This window comes from Triturus cristatus, chromosome 3_1 (genome assembly GCF_964204655.1).
Source record: "Triturus cristatus chromosome 3_1, aTriCri1.1, whole genome shotgun sequence".
Classification (NCBI taxonomy): domain Eukaryota; kingdom Metazoa; phylum Chordata; class Amphibia; order Caudata; family Salamandridae; genus Triturus; species Triturus cristatus.
The window spans coordinates 58,137,645-58,158,608 of NC_140583.1; positions in this window are offsets into that span (position 1 = coordinate 58,137,645).

Here is a 20,964-nt window from a genome sequence, read left to right on the forward strand (position 1 = left end):
CCTCTGTATTGCCCACTAGCAGAGTTCTGGGGCTTGTCTTGATAATAGCAGTGATTGTGTCCCCCCTTGCTTGTTGAAGTAAAACATTGTTGTATTTACTGTTTGGATCACTATTGTCTTTCCTAATAGCTCTTTCTAAAAGGCTTTTAAGGCTAGGTATACTGTTTTTAGTTCCAGTATATTGATGTGTTGAACTGTATCTTGTTCCTTCCAGACTCCTCTCACCTTGAGCGAGTCATTGTGAGCTCCCCAACCCAAAAGTGCGGTGAAGAACCAGAACCTTATGGGCCTGGCGGCGCAGGGTACGCCTTAATCTCCGGAGTTCACCTGCTCAGCTACACAGAGACACGGGACACTCTGTTAGGCGTTAGAAGATCAGGTTTATTAGCTGCAGCTAGTACTCTGTGGCGCACAATCTTATATACTATGTAGAAAACATATACATTACCTAAATATACACCCAGAACATACAAGAAAGAGCCAATAAGGAAAGTTGGAAAACAGGACAGAACCAATAGGAGAGATTTAAAAACAAAAGTGTCATGACTCGAAGAGACCTCTCCTCCAACTATGTTTGTCACCCCTCCTTCAAACTAATTCCTTAACGGATTTGTAACTAACTTACAGGTGACGCGATACGTTTGTGTGTGTTAGAGGACAGTTGTGAAACGAGAGAATGCTAGCAGAGGACAGTGAAGGCCAGACGATAAGGTAAAGTCAGGAGAGAATAGTGTGAACCAACAGATCGTTGAGACGGGGATTAGAAAAACCAGACAGGGATTAGTGTACTCGGCCAAACCTAAAACCAGCTTTGCAAATAGAGGCAGAAGGCTTGGTTTTAACACGAAGCTGCAGAAAAGGCAGAAAAAGACTTTGCTCGCCGTGCTGCCTGAGTGAGGGCAACACAAAATGGTGGCGGAGCACAAAATGGCGGGTCGATACGATCACAATCGAAAATCGAAGTTCCTCAGACCCTCCTTTTGCCAGAACTCAGGCAAGATATATAGACTCACATCAATCAGAGTCAATGTCGATGGCCATGAGGTCATCGAGCTGTTGCTGCACCATCATTCTAATATTCTCTGTTACTTGTGAAGGCATTCTTTAGATCGATAACAGAAAACCAAGTCGCTGTGGAAGGTATCATTGTCAACAGAGCAGTAATATCTGGGACGACAGTAAATTGTGGTACAACAATTTTGTTTACCTCCCGTAGATCAATTACGAAACGATATACAGGTGGCTGAGAAGGATCAGTGCATTTAAGAACAGGAAGAATAGGACTATTGCATGTGTTACCTCTTGTTTCTTCAACCACACCCTTCTGAATCCGGTCATGAATGATTTCCAAAAGCGTTTTTTCACCTTCAGTGGAAATCCTATACTGTGGTATACGTGGTAATTCAACATTAGGCTTAAGAGTGACAACATAAGATGGAATTTCGAGACAGCCCACATCATTCGGACCCTTGGCCCAAAGCGTTGCTGGAAGAGAAAGCAACTCAGGTGGAAACTGATCTTTGGACAAATACATTGGTGTAATCAGTTTCTGTCCTAAAGTAAGATACACACCAGAAGGAGAACAAGATATTGTTGCGTGCATTCTCTTCAATAAATCCAAGCCCAATAGATTCTCACCACAACCATTCGCCAAGAGAAGCGGAACTTCCAAATCATAAGGGCCAATTGAAATAGGCAATGGGCAAGAAACTGGATTGCGAACTGGGGCGCCAGAAAATCCTACAGATACATTCGTTAAGCCAGACAAAGGTGCCCCGGGGAGTTTTGAATGGATGATAGAGCTTCTCATCGCACCAGTATCTAAAAGGAATGGCTCTGAAACACCCATTGTAGTGACATTAACATAAGGTCCATTCTGGTCTACTGGAACCGATACAACTCCCTTACTTTGTCCATGGCTGTCCTAGTTAGCATGAAGACTTTCATTCCCGTCTTCAATATAGCAATCCTCATTGTAGTACTGTGTAGACCTAACATTCTGCTGATCAAAATAATTAACAGAACTAGGAGGAGGAAGGGAACGCTGTTCTTGTGTCAACACACCTCGACCTCTACCTCTGTTTGCTGACTGGAGGCCAGCACGACCTTGTGAAGCAGATAGTGTCCCATTTCGCTGCAGTAAAACCGGACAACTATTCTTGAAGTGACCTTCCTGTCTACAATAGGCACATTGATTAGGACCTAACAAAGGTCGCGGAATATATGGCTCAGGCTTTTGATACAACCTCTGAAACTGCGGAGGCTGTTGAAACTGAGGCTGAGCATAGCGAGGTGGATAAGCCTGTTGCAAGAGAACCTTCGTTTTCAATTCTTTCATCTTTTTCTCTTGCTTTTCTTTCTCTTCTTTATCCCGGTTTTCATAATATTGTGCAGTAGCCAATATCTGGGCTGAAGAAGAAACGGCCCATGAACTTTCAGAATCTTTCAACTTATCTGACAACTCTGGAAGCAAATTAAATGCGAACTTATCCACAAATAATCGCTGTCCACCCTCCGGAGTCATATCTTGACCACTATGATCAACAAATGTCTCCTCGAAACGAGTGAAGAAATCAGAAACACTTTCATCTTTCTTTTGTTTGCATGCCGCTAATTTATCCCAATTAACTCTCAATGCAGGCATCATCGTTTTCATTAGTGTAATAATCCTACCAGGGAGTTCTGAAATCAATGCTTCAGGCTTTGCACCACCCACTTGGTTTCTATCTGCGGCAAGTATAGCATTCCATGTACCACCCGATTCTTGAACGTGATCCTCTTTACGAATCCTAGCCCATAATGCTTGTGGGACTACATTCCCCATCAACATATCAATATCTGCTAGATTCATGATACAGGCATCAACAGTTTGCGACAATTCTTTATAATAACCTGCAGGGTTTTTACGAGGATCTGGTAGAGTCTGTTTTAGGGCCAAAACTTCAGATCGTTTCCAGGGAACATGTACCCATATACGCTGGAAGTGAGCAGGAATAGGTGGATTACCACCTACTCCCGCAACCTCTTCTCTCCACACTGGAGGAACCTCTCTCATAGAATAATTTTTCAGCGTTAACCTAACTGAAGGATCGGAATCTAAAAAAGTCTGTGAGGTAAATAAGGTTCTAAATGAAACAAGTGTTTTTACAGCATCCTCGACCTTAGAACCCACAATAAGTCCTTTATCAAAATTAGCCTGAATGTCTAGCAGACCCTGAGGAATTGAACCCAAGTCCATATCTTCCCATCCTTTAATAAGAGTATCACACATAGCATTAAAAACATATCTCTGCGTAGGCGCATTCCACTGTAAGACGGTAGGCATAATATCTAGCACACTCTACCTAGGACCCTTTTCAATCCATTTACGAGCAAGAGAGTCCAACCTCTCTCATTCTTCAGAATCTGGGAACTGACTACGAGACTGTCTTCGAGCAAAAGCCGGAGATACATTTAAAGCTTCAAAGAAAGGAGATAAGATACCAGTGACAGTATCCGTAAGACGCTTACGCACAGACGGAGAATTAAACATAAGAATAGGGGACAAGGTATTAGGTGAACTAATAGAAGGAGACCCGATAATTGCAGGAGGAGCAGAAGGCAAAGGAGATCGATCGTCAGGAGATGAGGGCAAAGAAGTCGAAGTTAATGGTAAAGCTGGCAGAGGCGGAAATACTGGAAGAGGCAAATGCGGAAGAGCCGGAACAGGCGGAGGTACCGCTGGCGGCTGAACAGGCTGTAACAACTGGGGTGCATTAGTACCTTGTACATAGGGCGGAGGCAACCTCAATAAATGGGACATTAGGGGATCTTCTTCTATATCTTTCTTATTATCGGAAGGGGAAACATGCAATACCGGATAGCATTTATCTATCGCCATGCGATGCTGTCTCCCTGAAATTTCAGTCGTATTATCAATTTCATCGTCCTTAAATTGTTGGGCAGCCTGTATAATTATCATACCTTGTGCTTTTCTATCTCGTTTTGCTTGCTTAATTTCTTTCTGTTTGGCTTCCTTACGCCAAAGGCGGAGAGAGTCAAACATTGCCGGCCGGGCTTTTCTTTTGAATAAGACTGCTTCAAAATTATCTAAACACATCAGGCTCAAAGCTACCATTTTCTGGCCATTTTAGAACACCATCTTTCCTTGTGTATCGGGTCCATGCCTCGTTAAAGGCGATGGGGCCAATACCATGTTTTGAATAGAGCTCATAGGTGGGAGTTCCAACCGAAGGAATCGGACAAGAGTCCTCAAGCCGGGAATCCCTATTACAACCAACGCAACAAAATTTTCCAAACTTAGTCAGACCAGGCATCTCGTGATTTCTCCTGACTGTTCACAAACTTCAAGGGGTAAAACTCAGTTTACGCAGTACAAATGCACTTACCCTCGGCTTCGGCTATTGCAATAGTCGAATCTAAGGACCACAAATACTAAGGAAACAAAGGACAAAAATTGTGGGCGCGACCCACGAAGATACTTAACTAAGGACGTCTTCTTACACCAACAGAGGCCCGTCTATCGTCTCGCCTTACCATACATCACCAAAGAAAGGGCCAAGGCAGGGCGGCAGTCAGGGCAGCGGTCGTCAGTAGCCGTCAGGAAGGAGTAACCACGCTGCAAAAGACCTTCGGACGACTTTTGACATACAGGGGTCGCTTAATGTGGCTCGCGAACCCTCCGGAATTTTCTTGCGAGGTTCCTCACGACCTTCGGGCAGAACCGGTACCACTGAAGCCGCCCTACGTTGGGCACCAGTTGAAGAACCAGAACCTTATGGGCCTGGCGGCGCAGGGTACGCCTTAATCTCCGGAGTTCACCTGCTCAACTACACAGAGACACGAGACACTCTGTTAGGCGTTAGAAGATCAGGTTTATTAGCTTCAGCTAGTACAGTTGTCCCAGAAGTACACGAGGTAGGTTCTCAGGAGACTGCCACTTCACTCTGTGGTGCACAATCTTATATACTATATAGAAAACATATACATTAACTAAATATACACCCAGAACATACAAGAAAGAGCCAATAAGGAAAGTTGGAAAACAGGATAGAACCAATAGGAGAGATTTAAAAACAAAAGCGTCAGATGACTCGAAGAGACCTCTCCTCCAACTATGTTTGTCACCCCTCCTTCAAACTAATTCCTTAACGGATTTGTAACTAACTTACAGGTGACGAGATACGTTTGTGTGTGTTAGAGGACAGTTGTGAAACGAGAGAATGCTAGCAGAGGACAGTGAAGGCCAGACGATAAGGTAAAGTCAGGAGAGAATAGTGTGAACCAACAGATCGTTGAGACGAGGATTAGAAAAACCAGACAGGGATTAGTGTACTCGGCCAAACCTAACACCAGCTTTGCAAATAGAGGCAGAAGGCTTGGTTTTAACACGAAGCTGCAGAAAAGGCAGAAAAAGACTTTGCTCGCCGTGCTGCCTGAGTGAGGGCAACACAAAATGGTGGCGGAGCACAAAATGGCGGGTCGATACGATCACAATCGAAAATCGAAGTTCCTCAGCGGCATCTGCTGTAATTGTCACTGTTGGAGTTGGTTGTGTAAAGTTCCTCCCTTTTGTTATATGTGATTTGTTCCACCACACCAATACCTCCAGCCATTTTTGTGTGACAACCACTAGATCTTCCCAACTTCCTGTTGCTTACGACCATTGGGTTTGCAGCCATTCTTAAATTGGTCTCGTATGTACATGGAAGCAACGGGATGCATGAAGTCATTTTTCCTAACAGTTTGCCCACTGTCCTCACTGTCAGAGATTGCCCTTTATGGTAAAGGTGAGTTTCCAATAATAATGACTGTATTCTCTTTTGACTGGGATATAATTTACCCTTTATTGAGTTGATCCTTGCTCGTAGAAACATTTTTCTTGCTCTGATGTTGGGGATGACTTCTTAAGGTTTATTAAGAATCCCAACTGGAGTATAATTCTGGATACCTGCTGTATACGCTCTTAGCACTTATTGTGTGAGCTTGCTCTTACTGATCGGTTGTCCAGGTAGGGGTAGACGTGCATGCCTTGTCTTCTTAAGTGAGCTGCCACTGCCGCTACACACTTTGTAAAGGCTCTTGGTGCTGATTTTTTCCCCAAAAGCCAACCTCTGAACTGGTAATGAGTTTTGTCTACCACAAACGTGAGGTATTTTTTGTGTTTTGTATTTATTGGGAAGTGCAGGTAGGCGTCCTTTAGGTCTATAGTTGCCATGTAATCCCATGTTTGCAATTGTTGGATGACTTCCTAGAAGGTTGTCATTTTGAATCTTTGTATCTTTATGAATTTATTTATGAATCTTGGGTCTAAAATTGGCCTTAGAGAACAGTCTACCTTTGGTATCAGAAAACAGGTTGAGTAATTTCCTTTATAGATCTCTTCTCTTGGTAATCTTTCTATTGCTCAATTCCTTGAGTAGGCAAGATGTTTCTTCCTCTGAATAGACATTATATTTTGGTCCCCTTCTTAAGAGACATGTTGTCCAATTCTATATAATATCCATACTGAATTACGTTTAGGATGCATTTGTCTGGTGTTATCTGCCTCCCACAGGTGTTGTGTGCAAGAGGCTGTGATATCTTATTTTGCCTCTCACTGGTGTTGTTTGTTACAAGCTGTGATTTTTGGGGAAGTAATTTTTTGGTGGGGATTATGCCTCCCCTGTGAGGCTGTCCCCTTGCCCATGTTCTTCCTCGAAAGGACTGTTGTCCTTGTTGCTGGTATTGCCAGTGCTGTTGGGGTGCGGGTGTTTGCCTGCTTCCCTGGAAAGCCTGGTGCGATGTTCCTGCTTGGAAGCTGCCTCTCCCTGCATGTCTGAGTGAGGTCACTGCCCTTCTTTGTATACCGCTCCAAAACTGTAAAGCCTCCATGGACTTTGCTGTTTTTTTGTCTTCCTTGAGCTGGTTCAATGTGTCATCAACTGTGCTCCCGAACAACTATTCCCCATTGTATAGGGTAGTCAGAATGTTAGCCTGTACCTCTGACTTGCAGCCATGAGGGATGGCATAGGTTGATCCCCATCATCATCTGGCAGCATGAAGTGTCTACTGTGTCCAATGCTGATTTCAGGCATGTGTGGGTGGTGCTTTTGCCCTCTTCTGCCTGGTGTGAAGCTCTCTGATTGTACTGATCTGGAAGGTGCTTCAAAGGTTCAGCCATTCCCTCCTAGTGCTGGCAGGCGTGTCTGTTCAGGAGGGCTTTCGAAATTGTGATGCACCACTTGTTTGCTGCACTGTGCTCAAATTTTTGACCCATGATGGCCATCCTCTTGCTCTCCTTGTCAGGAGGTGATCCTGATGTTGAAGAAATGTTGTCCCTCTGCCGTGCTGTTGAGGAGATGGCAGAATCAGCCGGTACTCTACCCTTGATGTATACTGTGTCCTTAGATGAATACTTTCATTTCTTTTCTGCCCGTAGAGTCACAGCTCTACCAGTGGCGGATTCTTTGAAAGCCTCCCTACTACACAGCAGGAAGCCCACCCAAGCACAGCTGGTACACGACACTTCACCCACCCACACATGGCACCCCAATGCCATGTGTCAGCACGCCGAAAGGAGGTGGCCCAACAAGTGGGGGTGGGTGCCGAACCCATGGAAGGCGAGCTAGAACCCATACGTTGGTGTCTATCACCCTCAGGGACCACCCACACCCCGCAAAGGAACCTCACACTGCCATAGTGACACATGCAGATGCACATTCACAGTACAGAACCACGCCCAGGGGCGTGCAAATAGCAGTCACACACCCACGTTGGCGCGGCATACGATGGCCCTGGCCACTCCACTTATGAATTGAGTGGATGAGGACAAAGCTACATGTCCAAGCTACATGTCCATGTCCTGCTGCCTGCGGTGACAATTCTGCATCCGATGTACACAGCACACTGTAATGTCCTAGGGCCTTCATGCAGTAATGGTTCCGGGTGTGTTGCTTGACTACCACCTCCAGTCTGCATTCCTGCCTTGGGGATGTTGCATCCTCCCCCTCCCATTGTCTGTGCCATCTCCCGTACGCACACTTGACACATCTTCCCCATCATATTCCTAGGTCTTCCACACTGCATGAGGTGACATAGCTGCGCAACATCTCCACAGCACAAAACTCAATCACTAACGGACAATGGCTTGCGGTGGCACTGAGTCACTGGCACCTGGAGTGCTGAGCAGGGTATCAGGCCGATGATGGCATCCACAACAGGTCTGAGCAACTCCATAGTTCTGTCAGGACCACCGTATCAAATCTGGCAGATGGCGGTTGGAGGTGGTCCTTGCGGCGGTGCTGTGTGCCTCCTGCGGTGATGCGACATCCGGGCTGGTCGGGACCCGAATCTATGTGTGGGCCCTGGTGGCCCGCAGTTGAGGCCGGAAACGGCGGACAGCGCTGGGCCACAGACACATGGTGAGGATGACCCAAAGAACACATTAACAGAGATCATCCAATATATCAGAAGAAGGGGTCCCAGGCCTGAGCAGCACAGAGTTAGTGGCCCCGGATGCACTGTGGCCGACACAGGCACCCTGCCACGGGACAGTGATTTGCGGTGCACTGAGGTAGGTCCATGTGCAGTGGGCGGGTCCTCATCGATGTCCAAGGTGAATGTGGCGTAGGCTTGCGGGGAACAGAGGAAGGTGTCCTCCAGGGCAGCATGCGGAAGGTCTGGTATCATCAGGCAGCAGCAAATGGAGGAGTGGAAAGCGCCAGCCTCGTTTTCACCACCAATTCGGTATCAGCTACATGAGGATGAAAACAGCCCCTAGTCCAAAGATTCAGACACCACCAATGTACGACCAGAGAGTGTCCATGAATGTCGGGTAACAGACTTAGGGGCACAGGTGCTGAGCGTGGATGCAGTGTGCGATGATGCCGGTACACTGACATGAAATCCACCGAGGCCAAATCAAGCCTGTGACCTACTGGACCACAGTGTAGGCCGGAGGCAGCGGTCAACAGTGGCCCACAGCCACGTGTGTTGTGGAGGCCGTGATGGTCTGAGGAGGCTGCCAAGGTCGCGGGACTCTGGCCTGGAGCTTGCGCCGGAACATGGTGGGCCCTCCTTGACACATGCCGGTGTCGGCAGGTGATCAGTGAGGCCTGGCTACTCAGGGGCGGGCCCGACTGATTCATGGTCCAGCGTGCCGGGGTCCGGCAGGCGCACAGCATTGCAGGCACCTCTGCTCAAGAGTACAGCGTCGGCCTAGTAGCAGGGTGAGAGACGCTGCCCTGGCAGAGACGTTGGGCATTCCGGAAGAGGGCCACGCCCAGGGCTACGTGCTTCTTATTCACACCCCTACGCTGGCATAGCGTACACCGGGGCATCCCACTACGGTCATGCTTAGGAGGGGTCGTAAGTGGCAAGATTTCCGCAAGGTCCCCCACTGGCTGTGGTGACATGGTTGCGTCCACTGTCCACTACACTCCATACACCAGAGGTGTATGTCGTCATGGATATGGGTGTATGCTACATACTGCTGTCTGTCCAGCACATCTCTGCCACGCTTGGCATTGTGTACTTTCCCAATCATGGTACTACTGCATCCTTCACACATGCCTGTTTGCCACCTCTCCCCACATTCGGCTGTTGTGTGGCTGAGGCGCCATGCCGTTGATGGCTCATGTTCATGGCTTGGCCAGGTTACAATTGTGAGTTGTTCTGTCGTGTCTGATGGGTGGACATGTTGTTGTGCATGTTGGTTGTGATTTTGTGACGTGTGCATTGCTAGAGTTGTGATTTGCATGGTTGTGGAGTTGAGGTGAGTGGGGTGTTCATTCGGAACTTGCCAAGGAGCTGTGAATTTCCCTTGTTGCCATCCTAGGTACGCTGGTTGATGATGGAAGGTCGGAGGATGAAGGAATTATGCACACTGGCTGAGTATTTGAAGGCGACATTGTTGGAGGTTCCACGGTGTTCAGTTGTTGCCTGCTCATTGGGGTGGGACGTCTGCTTTCTGTTGCAGTGCTTGTGTGCTGTGTCACCAGGGGCACAGGTAGGACATGTGTGCTGTGGGTTGCCCCCATCACATGCGTGCATCCTGCTATGGCGTATAGTCCTTGCTTGGTCTCCAGCGTGACCTGCGCATTGTGTTGCACGTATGGGGACTGGGGTACTAGGGTGATGGTGATGTCCAGGACAGGTGTGAGGGACTTGGATGTGGCTGGCTGTGAGACTCCTCCGACTCTGGTGGGTGTTGGTTGGGGGGTGCCAGGGGCCAACAGGTGCAGCCAAGCAAGCAGCATGGTGTGGAGTGGGATGTTGGTTGTCCGCTCTGTTGGTGCCGTAGGCCTGTTTGGCGATGATGGTCGGGATGAGTGGGATGGTTGTCCCTTTCAGCCTGTGGTGGACGGTTACATTGTCAGAGCTTGGGTCTGTGCGGCTGGTACGCTTCCTGGGGGTCCGCTGTCTTGTCTGCGCCTGTGGTGGTCCGGGGTGGGGTGTTCCGGGTGTGGGTTGTGGTCCTTCCGATGTGGCCCTGGGCTGTGCTCCCTTTTGTGGTGCAGGCTACCGTCCGACTTTACACCAGGTCAGAGCAGGTGTAGATTTCCTGGTGCTAACGCGCCTAATCACCTGTTTTGTGTTTTTATCGCAGATCTGGCTGGTCGTTCAGAATGTTGATGTGTGATGTCACGGCTTTTGGCACAGGAACGCTCACTCTGCATCTCATTAGCGATAGTTGCGGGGGGCTTTGTGGCAATGTTTTTTGCGGCTGCTATCGCGGGTAAACTGGTGCTGTGGACTGTTAGCACCAGCTTGTGAATGGGGAGGTACATTTATCATGACTTTGGCTGCGATAAAGTGCCGTTAATTCGGGGATAGCTCCTTGTGAATATGCCCCTCAGTGTATTCTGATTCTCCTGAGCCCTGATACATGCCATGTAGTTGTTCCTCTTCTTCTTTCTAGAAGAGTTCCTCTTAATCCTCCTGAGGCTCTGGTGTCAAAGGAGGGTTGTTAGAAATGGGGGTCTCTAGTTGGCAATGGTATACACCTTTATCCAAACAGGGACCCCTGCTTCTAGTCAGGGAAAGGGGGATACACTCCTAAATAATCCCTGATCACCCCCTTGGTAGCTTGGCACGAGCAGAAAGGCTGATCTCAGAGGCAGTGTGTAAAGCATTTGTGAACCCATACAGTAAAACAGTGAAAACACTACAAACGGACACCACACCAGTTTAGAAAAATAAGTAATCTTTACTAGACTTAACAAGACCAAACAACAAAAATCCACAATGCTGTAATAAAAATATAACTTTAAAATGGTAGAAATAGCTTAGTTGAATGTAGATGGTTAATGCGACACTTTACTCTCAAAGTACCTTGGATGCGTCACGCAATACAAGCAATAGGGTCGCAGGGAGGGTGATGCGTCGGTGCCTTGCTTTGGGGAGGTGATGCGTCGGTTCCTTACTGCAGCGCAGGGGAGGTGATGCGTCAGTTCCTTACCGGAGAGGAGGTGATGCGTCGGTTTCTTACTGTGATCCAGTGCGATAAGATTGCGCCTTGATGCAATGTGACGATCCAGTGCGATGCGACAAAAATAGCATAATTGATGCGATGTGACAACAGGGATGCGATGTGTGCATGCTAGACGGCCTTGCGGTGAAATCGATGATCTTTGGAGCCGTGACAGGTGCTGCGACACGCTTCTCCTGGAGTGCGACGGCCACTTCTGCGGCGGCGGCATGCTTCTCCGGTGATGCGACACGCTTCTTCTGCGATGCGACGGCGAACAGCTGCGTTGGCGGCACGCTTCTTCGGCGATGCGACGGCAACTGCTGCGGCGGTGACACGCTTCTTTCGTTGCGCCACGCTTCCAGCAACACGCAGTCTCTCAGAGGGCCCAAACAACAGCAGGCACCTCACTGCAGGTCAGAATTCCCAGCAAGGAAATTCAGGGGGAGCTGGTGGTGAAGTCTTTGTGTCCCTGAGACTTCAGACAGGAGGCTAGCTCAGTTCAAGCCATTGGAGATCTTCCTCAAGAAGACAAAGCAAACAGCAAAGTCCTTTTCTCATTTCCTTGGCAACAAGTAACCACTGCAGGCCAACCCCAGACAGCAAACAGCACAGGGGCAGTAGTCCTCCTTCAGCTTCTCCGGTTTCTTCTCCTTGGGAAAGGTTCCTCCCGATTTCCCAGAAGTGATCTAAAGTTCTGGGGTCTGGGTCCCCCTTTTTATACACACAAATCCTTTGTCTCTGAAGGCAGAGAGTGTCTGTACCTAGTCCAAACCAGTTCTGGGTGTATTCTGCCAGTGCACAACTTATTCCTTTGTCAGTGTGGGCCAGGGTCATCAGATGCACCACAGGAGGTGGAGCCAGCATTGTGGAACGCAGGCACAGCCCTATTTAAACCCAGGTGTTACTCCTCCCACCACTCCCAATTCAGATAGGACTATTCAGCCTACTGCTGACTCACCCTCTCTTCTGGAGCCACCCCAGCCCCTGTCACTCACAAACCAGACATGAAATACACAAACCCAACAGAGGCAGGCTGGATGGTTAGGCAAGAAAATACCTACTTTCTAAAAGTGGTATTTTCAAACACAGAATGTTAAAACCAACTTCACTAAAAGATGTATTTTATCATTCTGAGTTCAGGCATACTAAATTCGTTTTTTAGGTCTTGCGAGCCAAAGGCTCGAAGAGACATTTTGTATGTGGGATTTTCAAAGTGCTACCCACAGTCTTTTGGCTGGCCTAAACCTTGAGTGCACGATCACATGCACATGCACAGCTGCTCCTCTGCTCATTGCATTCTCCCCTCCCTTCTCACCCAGCCCTTTGATGCTCTGCTCGATTACTTTCACTTTCACCGCTTTGACCCTTGCATTCCCCCCCTCCCTTCTCACCCAGCCCTTTGATGCTCTGCTCGCATCTCCCTCCTCCCTGGACGTGAAGGGAGACAGAGCCATCCTGCTGGATTAATGGCTTTTTTATTCTTGATTCGGTTGAGGTCCAGCTTCCAGGGCAATCTCTTCAGTTTAAGTTTCACTGAACCGTTGCTGTGTGTTAGCGGCTTGCAGCGTACAAGAGGGAGGAGCGCACCAACAACGAGGTAAGATTATTTTCTTAAATATATTGTAGTTTAAATAATGTACACATCCAGCCTCACTCTCGGTGCCTTATTTAGATTTTGCTCGGTTGAATTTAAACACTGCAAGAACTGGAGGAACCCGCTTGTTTTCAGCCCCTCTTTTGACCCTTGCTCCCTCCTGGCTTCCGACCAACTATTTAGCCCCTTCAAGCCTCTAATCCCCTCCGCTCAGCCCTCCGCCCCCCTCTACACTCTGACACCCATCTGCCCCCCCTTCCTCTCACACTTCCAATATCTGCTCTCCTGCCCATTTACTCTAGGAACCTCGCCTTCAGGCCACGGAGAGCGCTGCCCAGGCAGACCCTCGCAACCCCAGCCCTGCCGGGACAGCTCAGCGACTTCCACGCCCGCTACGGAGGTCTACAAGCCACTTGCAAGTTACAAATTCCACTTGCACAGTTGAATGCATGAGTTTATACAATTCTATTAAACTCTACCTCTACTTTTATTTTAAATCTCCTTTCCTAACTGCTTTGCCCTTGGGCCCTCCTCGCTATTTCTGCAGAGCTGCAGGTTTCAGAATTGAGCTGTGCGAACCGCTGTTAGATAGCCATCCTGGTTTGCTTTTAAGTGCTGTGCAGTTTATGACAGGTGTACCTAAGCGCACTGTTGGTTTCTTAATTCCTGTTTTACTATGCTCCTGCCCCCCTTCCCGCGTGTTCTCTATGCTCCCGCCCCCCTCCCGTTGTCTGCATTTGCTGCAACCCCCCCTCCCACTGTACTTTAGGTTCCAGTTTTCCACTTTGCTCCTGCCCCCCCCTTCCCGCCGTGTTCACTATGCTCCCGCCCCCCTTCCCGCCGTGTTCACCATGCTCCCGTTATCTGCATTTTCTTTGCTCTATCAGCTGTCCCACACCGTGACTCTAATCTCTATTTCTGCACAGCGGCAGAGTACCCAGGATAATGTGCAGCATGGCTAACCACTTATACGGTCCCCAAAGGCGAAACCTATTGGCTATGCCAATGCTTGTTTGTTATTCTTGTTCAATCTGCACAACTCAGTCTGCCATTGTGTCAATGTGGACAATGCTTTTTCTTTTTTTTTTTTTAAAGCAGAATAACGAGGTTAAAGCATGATTGCTCTCTGCCATAAATGAACAGACCCTTGACCTCTTGCCAAGAAAAGTGAGCCAATAATCTTAAAGATGCCTGCTTTGCTTGCCCCCTGATGCCCGCTGTTTGTCTTAGATCTTTAAGTCCCTTGTGCTTATAGTCTTTTCTCGCTACCACCATCTTTCCTCCTGCCGCTCACTTCTTGCTTATTGCATCAACTCCTGTTCTACCATTCTGAGCACCCCTCTTTGCAACATCTTCTTTGAACACACCCTTACATTCCTGCACACTACTTCATGCCTGTACGCCCCCTCCCAGATTCCACATGCTTCCATTCTGTGAACCCACTGCAATTCCCATATGTCTCTGATCGTCAGGCTAATGTGTCTGTCACCAGTGCCTCCTTCGCTGCAAGCTACGAGCTGCACCATCCTTGCCTTCCTCGAGGTCTTCACAATTACTAATAACTTGCTTTCAGCACAGCGCATTATACAGCACATCTGTTCTTTTTAAGCACTATACATAACACATTACAGCTGCTCAATTTAATGGCACTCCATGTATCCTACCTCTGAGGATGGCAGGCAGTCTCCCTTACCAGGACTTGAACTCATGGCACGCAGATCACATGAGCTGTCAGCACGGAACCAAAATCTACTGACTTGCCTTGCTGGATCGAAGATTCTGATTTTTGTCTTTTCACGCTGCCTTTTTGAGGTACAGACAAGGACTAGTCTCTCCCTTTGTGTCCTCGTCTAGTCACCTGTCCTGATTATTTGACCGTCTTCACTGCATGCTTTTATTTTGCTTGGCTCCCATGTTCTCTAGTACTTCTTTACAAGCCCTTAACACTTTACGTCCCTTTCCTCAAAGGCTCCCTATGTCGTTCCTTTTCTGCTGCTTTTTCCTCTGCCTCAATCCATTAGTCACTTACAATAGCTTTAATATCGTCATTCATACGGCACTTCTGCCCAATTCTAAAAGCGAACAGATGTTACGGTTCCTCGATTTTACGTTACTCCATTTACTGAACTTGAACAATGAAAGCCGGGGCTTGCCTTGTCAGGATTTAAACTGCCACATGAAGACCACCCCAGTTGTCAGCGTTAAGCCTTGATTGAGCCATACTGCCAGTTCACAGATTTTGCCCCTTTCCTAAGAAGACAAGCATTTGCAATGCAATAGGTCTCGCATTATTAAAGTTTGAGCTATTGGTGTTGCATTATTTAGCAATGCCAATAGCTCAAACTTTAATAATGCGAGACCTATTGCATTGCAAATGCTTGTCTACCATGTTCCCTGGGTCAGTTAGGATTAGAGATGTTATAATCAAACTGCCCATTCTGGCCTATGGGAACTGATAGCCTTGCAATAGTGAAAGACAGAATTGGCTGTAATGCACTATGAGGACATGCCACACACATCAGGGCATGTCCTACCTTTTACATACAATGCACCCTGCCCATGGGTGTACCTTGGGCCTACCTTAGGGGTGACTAACTTGTAGAAAAGGGAAGGTTTAGGGACTGGCAAGTGTGTGCACTTGCCAAGTCGACATGGCAGTCCCAGATTGCACACAGGCTCTGCAATGGCAGGCCTGAGCCACATTTTACAAGCTGCTTCTGTGGGTGGCACAATCAGTTCTGCAAACCCACCAGCAGCATTTGATTTACAGGCCCTAGGCACACATGGTGCACTGTACTAGGGTCTGACAAGTAAATCAAATAACCAATCACAGAATCACTAATCCATTACATCATTTTACAATAGACAGCATATGCACTTTAGCACTGATCAGCAGTGAAAAAGTGCCCAGACAACCAACACGTCAGAAAAAAATACAGGAGGAAGGCAAAAAGTTCAGGACTGACCCTGCAAAAAGGGCCAAGTCCAACAAGGGTTGATCTCTTTGACGACCTTAGCACCCTAATCTTTTGGCATCAAAGTCTATAGTGATATCCAAAATCCCTTCAATGATTCACCAAATTATTTTCTTTTTTTAAGCAAGGCGGCCATTTCGGCCTCAAGATGCCTTTTTTCCTTTCAATTTCAGCAGACTTTTTTTGGGCGTTGAGGCTCGACATCGATTTTATTTTCAACATCGAAGAATCCTTTGACAACGTATTGGTCGCCAAGCTTTGGTGTTGTTCTCGAGACCTCTTCTTTTTCGACATTGATGCGTTTTTCCATTGGCCATCCTTCGATGACAGATGGCTGTGGCTTTCCTGGTGATCTTCCTCCTGCGGAGTCCCTTTCGAGGGATCCGTGGGGTTCTCTGATTCAGGACCTGCCTTCGGTCACCGAGTGTCTCTCTTGGATGCCCATGAGTCTGATTATCAGAACTTGGGCCCTTTTTTGGGTGTCTCTCTTACCTCCTGAATCTTCTTGTTTGCCTGAGCTTTGACACGGACGATCCTCCTCGACGCTTGACAGACCCAGGTCTCTCATGGATGGAGGTATTCCTTGCCCTGCATGGTATGATGCGCTCATCTTTGCCTCTCTCTCATCCCCAGTGTTTTTCATAAAAACTGCACAGGCATTGTAATCTCCGCTTCAATGTTCCACGGGCACACACAAGTTCTCAGAGAATGTGTGTTGGCAATCAGGGCAGAACTGGAATAAAGTCTTCTCCATTAGGCCGTAGAGTGATCTCCCTGTCCAGGCATTTTTCATAAACTGTCGAGGCAAAAAAACGACCCCTTCTCTCTCGACTTTTCCTCCAGTACATCTTTGTTAGTGTTCTTCTCAGATTTTGATTCAACATTCTGCGGACTTCTGACGAACTTCTTGCAACTTTTTACTGAAAAGATTTTCACTGCAAAACTAAATTTACTTTATTAGTATCTAGGCAATGACCATTTGCCAGAACACACTTGTCGTGATGATGAAGAGCTGGATGAATTTACGGTTGCTGTGAAACAACTTGACACATATTTCAAAGTAAATGTTAAACTAGTACCTAGAACCTAGTAGTACACAAATTCTTTACTGGCTTCCAACAACCTGATGAGTCCATTGATTCTTATCACTGCAATTAAAACATCGGCATCATATTGTGAAGTTGAAGGGTTCACATCCCAACTGGTTTATGACCAAACTGTATGTAGATGCTTTTCAAAGAAAATTCAACAGAGGCTGTTAATTTGCAAAACCCCATCACTTGTTGGGCCAAGAGACATAGCAAAAAGATTATATTTTTCTCAAAAAGAGGATATACAATTAGAACCAGAAGGGTCACATTTGGCAGTGGCAAACATCAATGATCAGGGCAAAAAACAAAGTAAAATCCCTACGCCCAACAACTATGGTAAGGGTAGAAATACAAATTGGGAACCAACTATACAAATGTTTTATAGGTGTGGTTCTAGTTCTCGTGTGCCAAGTTTTTGAAATTGTCTAGCAGTCACACAGAAATGCTGGAAATGTAAAACAAAAAAAAGGTCATTTCGGCAAAGTCTGCAGGGGTGTTAAATGCAAGGAAGTTTTTCCAATAATGATTATGACTTGGACAGAAAAGTAGAACTGGTTTCATCAGTGGAGAGCATAGAAATTAATAGTGTGTCTAACGTAGATAAATATGGTAATCCTCTACGACAGTAAAAAAAATAGATGGTATTAACATGCATTTACTTTCAGGTGAAAGAATCACTATCATTTCTGTTGAAATGTATGAGGAATCTGAGTTCAGTAAAGGATAATTACCCTCAGATGTCATTAGTCACTACTGCTTTTGAAGGAAGCTTAATTGATTTAGTAGGATACTTCTGGGTAGACATCTCCTTTGACAGCAAAACTATAAAAGGAAAGGTGTATGTGGCACATAAGGGTATAATGTACTGGGATGGTGGTATTAAGCAGATATTAGCATGATCATTAGGCCTGGTCAGAAATATGTAGTTTCTCTTGTTTGGGCTGTTTCCAATCTTCCAGGGAAAAAAACGTTTGTGGATGTTTTTAATATCAAGGTGTGCAAAATCAATGATGTTGTGCGTGCCATTAAGGTTAAGGGACGTGTTCTTCCTGTAAAGCATAATCTTTGTAATGTGCCACATAATGCACGGCATGAATTAACAAAACTTCTCAAAGAAATTTAGGATGATGGGGTCATTGAACCACTGGATGCTATCGGATTTCACTGATTATTTTGGCAAAGAACAAATCAGGGGATCTGTGCTTATGTGTAGACCATAGGTCCCTTATCAATGCCATATGGATTGAAAATTATCCTCTACCATGAACTGAAGATCTTATCACAGGTGTAGGTCAGTCCAAATGGTTCACGAAATGAGATCTTCGGGCAGCTTACCATCAAGTGGTATTAGATGAACAGTCACATAATCGCACTGCCTTAGTAATGCCTGATTGAACATTTCAATACTGCCATGTCATTTGGACTAGCCTCTGCCGTTTCTGTGTTTCAAAAGGTTATGTCCAGGATGTTTACAGCATGAATCACATGAATCACACGGCTGTTTATCAGTAAAACATATTAATTAATTCTGATACATGTGAAACACATGATAGAGCTGTGGAAAATGTTTGATCTGTCCCGCAAGCCAATGGGGTCACCCTTAAAGAGAACACATGTACATTTTTTGTGAATAAGATTCAATATCTGGGATATGTATTGACAAGTCAGAGTGTGAAACCTAAGCCCAGTAATGTAGATGGCATATCAGGGCGTCTCATTCCACTGACAAAGATCAGTTGCATTCTTGAATTGGTTTAAGTGAGTTTTACTCGAAATCCATTAGGTATGTCTCTGAACTTAGTAAATGCTTCAGGGTATTGTTAAAAAAATAAGTTTGTCTGGACATCCACTTGTCAGGACAATTTTGAACTCATTAAGAAATGTGTAGTGGAAGTATCTGCTCTACATGCATAATTTGAAGGCCGTGAAACTTTTGCAAAGGTGGATGCCAGCGCCTATGGTATAGATGTTGTGTTCTCATAAGTAGATGGAGGAAAATAAATCACCATTGGTTTTGCCTCAAGAATGATGAGAGATGTGGAGACAAGATATTCAGTAATAGAGTAAGAACTTCTGGCTTGTGTATGGGCCATAGAAATGTTCAATCTAGACTTATGAGAAAGAAAACTTTGCTTAAGAACCGACCACTGGTAGATATTATTTCTGGAAATAAGATAAAGACAACTCTGCAACGCTTGGCAGACTAGAAACAAAATTGTTGGAATTTTATTTCACAGTTATTCATATTGCCAGAGGAACAAAAACATTAGAACTGATTTTTTTTGGCAAAGGTGTTGATCATTGAAGAATCGAGTGAAAAGGTAGTGCAGGTTGAGGCTGAGGAGTGTATTACAGCTCGTATGGAAGATTGTGTTGTATGTCATGACATGGATTTATGGTGTGATGTTCTCAAAGGAGATGTTATTTTGAGTCAAGTTATGAAATTGGTGACAACTGTTTGGCCGGAAGAAAATTCTATTGATTGTTTAATGCAACCTTATTACAAGGTGGCAGATGAATTATCCATAAAGGATAATTGGTTGATAAGAGGAGATAAGTTAATACCTCCTCATTGCTTCAGACTAAGAATTTTAGAAACTGCCCACTCAGGTCATTTGGGAGTGACAGCCACGAAACGCAGGATAAGACAAGCTTTTTGGTGTCCTAGTTAAGTGGAGTCACTTGTGAACTTATGTGTGCAATGCTGTTACTGTGATAAACACTTGATCACGACTACATCACCGTCCATCCCCGTGAAGTCCCCAGAAAAATACAGCAAAGAGTTGATGTGGATTTTTTAGGTCGTTTTCATGCATTGCCAAACAACATAAAATATTTAATTGTTTTAGTAAATCATTTGTCATTGCGGGTGGGAGTAAAAGGAGTATCTGAACCAAACACAAAGGTTGTCATTCATTTTTTTCAAGAATTGTTAAACAAGGTAAAAAGAAATGCGTACAAACAATTGTGTTAAGTTACTTCTTCCAGTACAACTGAATGTCTGTGTAGACCGGGGACAAAACATGCAGGCACCTCCTTGTTCCACCCCCCCCCCCCCCCGGCAAATGGTAAAGTGGAAAGGTTGAATAGAGTGTTGGTAGAGTGCATTTAAAGTGCTAGCAAACCCAAAATTGATTGTGAAACTGGTATTAGGGGAATTGTTGTGGGCACATAGAACTACTCCACATTCAATGACGGGCAAAGTCCCATGTGAACTAACGAGAGGTGGCAGAGTTACGTCTTCATTGAGTCCGTTTTGGAAAGTCAAGGCTCTGGTTCGCAGATGTGATGTCGAAAAGTATTCATAAGAGGCTAAACATGCAAGTGATAAACAAAATGTTGTGAGGTGGGAGAGAGACATGAGGTCAAGAGGTAACAGAAGTGGTGCCGATATCAAATTTAGTGTGGGTGGTTTGGTGCGCAGTGGGGATCCTGTGTTATTGCGAAAAGGAGCCAAAGTTGAGAGATCCCGTTTGCATAATTGAGGTTAAAGGCCAAGCAGTATATATATCTAATGGTGGAACATGATTCGTCTTCAAAGATTAATGAAAGATTAATGAAATAGTGTTGTTAAATGACATGCCTGATAAGTATAACCAAAACATACCACAGAAAAAAAATCTTGACAGGGATGTGTTGGATGGTCAAGAGTTAACAATAAGTAAAAGCAACAGAATTAAAAGAATTCTTTCTGGGTTCATATATTAGCTGTCAAGCAGTTTATTAAACATGTGTTTGTATATGTTCTTGCACTGTCTCTGTTTTTTGTTTTGGTCTTGTATTTGTGTTGCTATCAGTATCCCCGTGTGTGCCTGTTGTAGTAATTGGGGAGATGTGCAGTGACTTGGTTTA